Genomic DNA, 8424 nt, shown 5'->3' with positions numbered 1-8424 from the left:
GGAGGACCATTACCCGCTTGGTTCTCCTGTACCGCCCCTGCTCTTCCTATTGGTCCGCAGCTGCCGTTATTCTCTCGGGCAGTGTGAGCTGAGCATGTGCAGAGCGAGCACTGGAGACACACGGACGCTGAGACGAGCTCAGGCTGGAGCGGGACTCTGCACCGGGTGAGAATCAGCGGGGCGCAGGGGAGTCATCGATCGGCAAGTGGGCGGGGAGGCTTCATAAACAACTGGTGTAGGCCGCCAGCCCCGAGTAATAACCCGGAACTCCCGCGTTTGCAACGACGGGTTTTTCTCCCAGGAACAGGCCCCGATTATCCGCCATCTTGGCACAGGAACACTGGGCGGGGCTTCAGTGTGTCATAAGAACCGGGTCATAAGAACCTAGTCATAAGAATTAGGAACAGGAGAAGGCCATCGAGCCCCTCGAGCCTGCTCCGCCACTCAAAAAGATCATGGCTGATCTGGCCCTGGACTCAGCTCCACTTACCCGCCTGCTCCCCGTAACCCTTAATTCCCTTATTGGTTAAAAATCTATCTATCTGTGACTTGAATACATTCAATGAGCTAGCCTCAACTGCTTCCTTGGGCAGAGAATTCCACAGATTCACAACCCTCTGGGAGAAGAAATTCCTTCTCAACTTGGTTTTAAATTGGCTCCCCCGTATTTTGAGGCTGTGCCCCCTAGTTCTAGTCTCCCCGACCAGTGGAAACAACCTCTCTGCCTCTATCTTGTCTATCCCTTTCATTATTTTAAATGTTTCTATTAGATCACCCCTCATCCTTCTGAACTCCAACGAGTAAAGACCCAGTCTACTCAATCTATCATCATAAGTTAACCCCCTCATCTCCGGAATCAGCCTAGTGAATCGTCTCTGTACCCCCTCCAAAGCCAGTATATCCTTCCTTGAGTAAGGTGACTAAAACTGCACGCAGTACTCCAGGTGCAGCCTCACAAATACTCTGTACAGTTGCAGCAGGACCTCCCTGCTTTTGTACTCCATCCCTCTCGCAATGAAGGCCAACATTCCATTCGCCTTCCTGATTACCTGCTGCAAACTAACTTTTTGGAGGTTTCTGTAGTGTAGTGGTTATCATGTTTGCTTTACACGCAAAAGGTCCCTGGTTCAATCCTGGGCAGAAATATTATTCCTAAAAGAGTTTCATGCACAAACACCCCCAGGTCCCAATCTCCGGGAGTGAAAGTCATTGCCTCATTTATTTTATTCTCACTCTCCACACATCGGACTTTTCACCTTCTCTTCTGAAAGTGATGGTAAGTGCCTAACTTACAGTTTACATCACACAATTCTAACAGAAGAGCCCTCTTTCTACAGTCCCAGGCTTGGAATCCCCATGTACAGTCCCAGGGTTAGAATCCCCATGTACAGTCCCGAGGTTAGAATCCCCATGTACAGTCCCAGGGTTAGAATCCCCATGTACAGTCCCAGGGTTAGAATCCCCATGTACAGTCCCAGGGTTAGAATCCCCATGTACAGTCCCAGGGTTAGAATCCCCATGTACAGTCCCAGGGTTAGACTCCCCATGTACTGTCCCGAGGTTAGAATCCCAATGTACTGTCCCGAGGTTAGAATCCCCATGTACAGTCCCAGGGTTAGAATCCCCATGTACAGTCCCAGGGTTAGAATCCCCATGTACAGTCCCAAGGTTAGACTCCCCATGTACAGTCCCAGTGTTGGAATCCCCACGTACTTCCAGGGTTAGAATCCCAATGTACTGTCCCGAGGTTAGAATCCCCATGTACAGTCCCATGGTTAGAATCCCCATGTACAGTCCCAGGGTTAGAATCCCCATGTACAGTCCCAGGGTTAGACTCCCCATGTACAGTCCCAGGGTTGGAATCCCCACGTACAGTCCCAGGTTTGGAACCCGGCGCACGGAAGTGAAATTTCAGCCTCAGTATTACAAGTTTCATTGGTTAGAGGCTGGAGGGTGGAATAATTCGCCGAGGGGTCCTTTTAAATTTGTGTGGTTGGGTATTCAAATTCCCCTTAACTCTAATCCTGGATTTAAAGGAGGGGAGAGCTGTGCTCTTTGGAGATTTTCTGAGAGAAGGATCTGGTCAGCTTGAAACTCTGAGTGTAAAAATCGGTTCGAAATGTACAATTAGGTTTTGACCAATATCGACTCCCACAGGGAGGGGGAATTCTGCAATAAGGAAGGAACCGGGTAAGATTTGAAAAATTTTAACACAGGATTCGAGGGACTCTTGCATTTGGCATCTTTATTTTGTATACTTGAGGATTTAGATAACAGACTCTCTCCTGTGAATATAGAGCTGTATTATTGGGCTGTGATCTGTTTACATGTTCATCTTCTGTTAAATAAATTTGCTGAGTGAATTTAAATGTAAAACCAGGTGTGCAGGTGTGATGCTCTATTCACATCAATGGTGAGAGAGATGCTGTGGGCACACGCTAAGTCCCCAACTGAAAGTAATTAACAGACTGGGTTTTGGATTAAATCATCCCCGGCATTTGAAGGAACATTGTATAGAAACTAGAGTTATCTGTTCTGAACTTCTATCCTGTACTTACAGTGATGACTTTTGTAAACTCCTTTTACAAGGTATTAGAAGGGGAGCATTTATAGATGGGAAACTCAAACGAAACAGTACATCAAGAGCTGCCAGAGTCACTCAATTCATCAGGACCTAAATATCATCGGCCTTTGTGGATGGAGAAATGTCTATCTGTTCTGTCTATGGGAACAGATTTCAAACATCAGTGTGACTGGAAAAGCACCGAGACACACACACCCGAGTGAGAGTGTTCCAGTGCACTGAATGTGGAAAGAGCTTTAACCAGTTACACCGCCTGAAAAAACATCGCACCATTCACAATGGGGAGAAACCGTACACGTGTTCTGTGTGTGGGCGAGGCTTCAACTGATCTTCCAACCTGGAGAGACACAAAGACACCCGCACCATGGAGAAACCGTGGAAATGTGGGGACTGTGGGAAGGGATTCAATTAGCTGTCCCGGCTGGAGATTCATCGGTGCAGTCACACCGGGGAGAGGCCGTTCACCTGCTCCATGTGTGGCAGGGGTTTTACTCAGTCAGATACCGTGTTGACACATCAGCAAGTTCACACTGGGGAGAAGCTGTTCACATGCTCCATGTGTGATAAGGGATTCGCTTGGTTATCCAACCTGCTGACACACAAACGAGTTCACACTGGGATGAGGCCATTCACCTGCTCCGTCTGTGGGAAGGGATACGCTCGGTTAGCCATTTTACAGAAACACCAGCGAATTCACATTGGAGAGAGGCCGTTCAGCTGTTCTGTCTGTGGGAAGGGATTCGCTGTGTCATCCAACTTGCTGGCACACAATAAGCAAATTCACACGAAGGAGAGGCCGTTCCCTTGCTCTGTGTGTGGGAAGGGATTCGCTGTGTCATCCGACTACCTGAAACACCAGCGAGTTCAAATTGACTGCAGGGGTTGGATTCTGCTGTTAATCACATCCGGAACTGAACCATGTTCATTCTGGCAGTTGCCATTTGTTTTTGCTGATGTTAATAACCCTGTAACTGGGCTATAGTTTGATATTCTGTAAATATCAACTACATCAGCTTTCTTTTAGACATCCTGTGCCTCGTCCTTGATATCTCAATGATAAGACGAGCTGATTGACGACTTGTTATGAACTGGGTGGAATCTATCTTAGAACGGACTTCGCACAACTTTTTAAAAGATGGATCTACAAGATGTCCAAGTCTGACATTCGATTTCACCTGATGGGAAATATTCTGATAATCTGTTACTGTCACGGGGCAAAGCAGCATTGTTACTGTATCATCAGTTTAATTAAACTCAATGGGCAATCCGATCTCCAAAGGGAAATGTCTCCTTAAAGCTCATGGTGTCGGCAGTTCTGCAGCTCATTTCTCACTGTGTTTGTTCTTTATTTATTCATTCTCGGGATGTGGGCGAACCAGCCTGCATTTATTGTCCATCCTTAATTGCCCCTTTAGAAGGTGGTGGTGAGCCGCTGCCTTCTTGAACCGTGCTGCAGTCTATGTGGTGAAGGTGCTCCCACAGTGCTGAGGTCAGGATGCTGCGTGACTTGGAGGGGAACTTGGAGGTGCCAGTATTTCCATACACCTGCTGTCCTTGTTCTTCTACACGGAGGAGGTTGTGGGTTTGGAAGGTGCTGTCAAAGAAGCCTTGCTGACTTGCTGCCGTAGATGGTGCACACTACAGCCATAGTGGCCTCATGTTTTTATCCAAGGCAGGCCTCAGCCCAGTCATTTGTTCCCAATGTTGATGCACTGGTTGAAGAGGTGCCGGGTATCAGGAGCAGTATCGAGGGATGGGTGGGACAGTAAGCTGTGAGGAGAACACAAAGCATCTGCAAAGGGATATGGACAGGTTAAGAGAGTGGGCAATGAGGTGACAGATGGAGCATAATGTGGGGAAATGTGAGGTTATTCACTTTATTAGGAAGGTCAGAAAAACTGAATTTTTTAAATTGTGAGAAAATGTTAAATGTTGGGTGTTCAGAGAGGCTTGGGTGTCCTCGAACAGGAAACACACAAAGTTAGCATGCAGGTACAGCAATCAATTAGGCAGGTGAATGGCATGTTGGCCTTTATTGCAAGGGGGTTGGAGTACAAGAGTAAGGAAGTCTTACTACAATTGTACAGGGCTTTGGTGAGACCACAGAGGCGGTCCAACGAAGGTTCACTAGATTGATCCTTGGGATGAGAGGGTTGTTGTATGAGGAGAGATTGAGTAGATTATAATCTCTGGAGTTTAGAAGAATGAGAGGGGATCTCATTGAAAAATATAAGATTCTGAGGGGCATTGACAGGGTAGATGCTGAGAGATTGCTTCCCCCAGCTGGAGAGTCTAGAAATAGGGGGCATCGTCTCAGGATCAGGGGTGGGCCATTTCAGACTAAGTTGAGGAATGTCTTCACTCAGAGGGTTGTGAATCTTTGGACCGTGGATGCTGAGTCGTTGAGTATATTCAAGGCTAAGATAGATAGATTTATGGACTCTCGGGGAATCACGGGACTATGGGGAACAGGGGGGAAAGTGGAGTGGTGGTCGATGATTGACAATGATCTTATCAAGTGACGGAGCAGGCCCAAAGTGCTGTATGGCCTACTCCTGCTTCAAATTCTTATGCTCTTATGTTCTTAAATAGTTTCCAGAGGCTGAAGGGTCTGTAACCAGAGGACATAGATTTAACTAGCACAAGAATCAGAGGCAAAATGAGGAAATAAATACGCAATGAGCTGTTATGATCTGGAATACACGGCCTGAAAGGGGGCCAGGAGCAGATTCAGTAATAAGTTTCAAAAGGGAATTGGAAAATTGCAGAGATATTGGGAAAGAGCAGGGGGAGTGGGACTAATTGGGATATTGGGAAGGAGCAGGGGGAGTGGGACTAATTGGGATATAGGGAAGGAGCAGGGGGAGTGGGACTAATTGGGATATAGGGAAGGAGCAGGGGGAGTGGGACTAATTGGGAAGGACCAGGGGAAGTGGGACTAATTGGAAAGGAGCAGGGGTAGTGGGACTAATTGGGATATAGGGAAGGAGCAGGAGGAGTGGGACTGATTGGGATATAGGGAAGGAGCAGGGGGAGTGGGACTGATTGGTTAGATCTTTCAAATGAGTGCCGGCACAGGCACCAGTGGGCTGGATGTACACAATCTGAAATGTATCATTCTTCGACTCTCTGATTCTATAACTACATCATGTCTCTGTTTGTATTACACTAGACCCTGTCTCTGTTTGTATTACACTAGACCCTGTCTCTGTTTATATTACACTAGACCCTGTCTCTGTTTATATTACACTAGACCCTGTCTCTGTTTATATTACACAAGACCCTGTCTCTGTTTATATTACACAAGGCCCTGTCTCTGTTTATATTACACTAGACCATGTCTCTGTTTATATTACACAAGGCCCTGTCTCTGCTTATATTACACTAGACTATATCTCTGTTTACATCACACTGGGCCCTGTGTCAGTTGTTACTGCACTAGACCCTGTCTCTGTTTATATTACACAAGACCCTGATTCTGTTTACTTGACACAATTTCCTTTCTCACTTTATATTACAATAGAACCTGTCTCCACTAGTACTGCACTCGACCTTGCGTCTGTAAGATAGAGACAGATGATAGAGCAATAGATAAATATCGTAAAGATATATATTTGCATGTGTGGGAGGATGCAATCTTTTTTTTTACTGAGAAGCAGATTTATTCTTGTTAATAGCTATCAGCAGCTGTGGGCAATGTCTAATTTATCTAGTATTGTGTGGGTAATCTTTGTGTTGAGAGGATAGGGTGAAGCTTGTAACAATCTCCCAGAGAAGGACTGGGATTGAGGGACAGGACTGAAGGGGAGCAATTCACTGCACTTTGCACTACTTAGTGGCACTTTGTGTGTTAAAGGTTACTAATTCACACTTGTGTTGTCCTATGCCTACTGCTGACAGATTTTAATGCTAAGGATTGTTTTTTCTGCAGTATTTTCCATTGAGCTTTGTCTGGCCCACTGATTGTGTCAGACAGAGCCTGGAACCGTGACCACACAGCACCATCGGATGGGCAGCCGCAGGGTCCTAATGTCCTAATAACTCTCATCTGGTTAATAGGAACAACTGAAAAAAAACACACACCTCGCTCTATATATGTGTGATATGTGGTTGTACAAAATAATGTTTGCAAGTGCATTCTGCAAAAATAAATGATTAACCTCACCAGCTATCTTTCACCATTTTATATCCTTTTATTCAAAATGTAATTGCAGAGTGCTTAATATCATTACCATTTATTGATAACCCATTGTCTTGTGTGCTCTTGTTCAGAAAATGATGTCACACTGACCATTCTGTTACCAAGGTGACCATGTCTGTCCACAGTATTCAGTGGGAAGGGGATTAAATCACACCGAGGATAATGAGCAGCCTGTCACCAGTCTCTGAGCTTTATTGTCCAGTGATCACATCAGCATCACCCAGAAGCTCCTGATATACACGTGGAGTGTGTGATGATTGGTGAAAGTGATGGTAAAAATAAAACTACCTGTGCCTGACATGAAGTTAATAAACCTGTAATTCTCTGACCGAGTATTTCCCTCATTTGAAAAGAATGAAACACTTGTTACTCTCCAGAGAATTGTGCACTATTTCTGTTTCCACAGTCTTCTTTCTTTTGATTGTTACCTTCACCGTTTCCTCATCAACCTCTTCCAACATTTGTGGGAATGGTCTAATGCAGTAATAATTGGGGCCGGGACAAGGAAGAAACGAGTTTTTGTGATAATAATAGAAACAATATTTGCGCAATGATAACTGAAAGATGTCATAGTACTGTGTGTGGTCTAACCAAGGTTCGATACAGGTTTAGCATAACTTCCCTACTTTTCAATTCTATTATTTTTTTCCTATGTATCAAAAGAAAATTGAAATTTAGATGCTTCATCAACCACCCCCCATCTTTTAATCAAAAGCAGCAGTCATCAAATGCTCCCATGACTGTGCCAGTAGCTTGACGTTGCTCCCAGGTGGTGTCCCAGAGCAGCCACCCTCTTGCTCAGGTAAAATTGTTTTGCCGCATTTCCTATACTACAACAGTGAATGCAGTTCAAATGTACTTTGATGTTGTTGTACTTCATTGGCTGTAAAGCACTTTGGGACATCCTGAGGTCACGTAAGGTGCTACATAAGGACAAGTCTTTGTTCCTTTTTTGGAACTTTTCTCCTTCATTTAACAGTCAGTAACGTTATCAATTAGTCTCCTCTTATATTGGAGATATCAAGGAATCGACACAATGTGTGCTTGAACCAAAGCTGATTTATTTTCAGATATCCAGAAAATTAAAATCCAGCCCAGTTGCAGGGGAAACACAACCCAACTGTCAGAATGAACACGGTTCAATCCTGATGTGATTATCAGCAGAATCCAAACCCTGCAGTCGCTTGTGAACTCGCTGGTGTTTCAGCAGGGTGGATGACTGAGTGAATCTCTTCCCACACACGGAGCAGGCGAATGGCCTCTCCCCAGTGTGAACTCGTTGGTGTTTCCTCAGATAACTTCTGCTTTTAAAGCTCTTCCCACAGTCAGAACATTTAAATGCTCTCCTATTGGTATGAACAACTTGGTGTGCAGTGAGGCTGGATGAACAAGTGAATCCCTTCCCACACTCAGCAGTTAAACGGCCTCTCCCCAGTGTGGATATGCTGGTGAGCCAGAAGATGAGGTGAATTTGTGAATCCCTTCCCACACACGGAGCAGGTGAATGGCTTCTCGTCAGTGTGAAAATGCAGGTGTCTCAGATGGTGACATGATTTCATGAATCGTTTCCCACACACACAGCATATGAACGGTCTCTCTCCAGAGTGAACTCGCTTGTGATCAGTGAGGTGAGATGAAC

General features: G+C 45.4%; 1 long non-coding RNA gene and 1 other non-coding gene across 3 annotated transcripts in view; both read left to right on the top strand.

Moving 5' to 3' along the window:
- The window catches only part of LOC139273805 (uncharacterized), a 37409-nt gene extending 30299 nt beyond the window's left edge, over nucleotides 1-7110 (top strand). For both annotated transcript variants that reach the window (XR_011595371.1, XR_011595370.1), the window contains exon 4: nucleotides 6516-7110. This is a non-coding gene — a long non-coding RNA (uncharacterized lncRNA). The remainder of the gene's footprint in view (nucleotides 1-6515) is intronic.
- On the top strand, nucleotides 1074-1146 carry trnav-uac (transfer RNA valine (anticodon UAC)). The gene has a single exon. It is a non-coding gene; the product is annotated as a tRNA-Val (tRNA).
- Nucleotides 7111-8424: the final 1314 nt, after the last annotated feature.

Source organism: Pristiophorus japonicus, chromosome 9 (assembly GCF_044704955.1).
Source record: "Pristiophorus japonicus isolate sPriJap1 chromosome 9, sPriJap1.hap1, whole genome shotgun sequence".
Lineage (NCBI taxonomy): Eukaryota > Metazoa > Chordata > Chondrichthyes > Pristiophoridae > Pristiophorus > Pristiophorus japonicus.
This window is presented reverse-complemented; position numbering and strand designations above follow the sequence as displayed.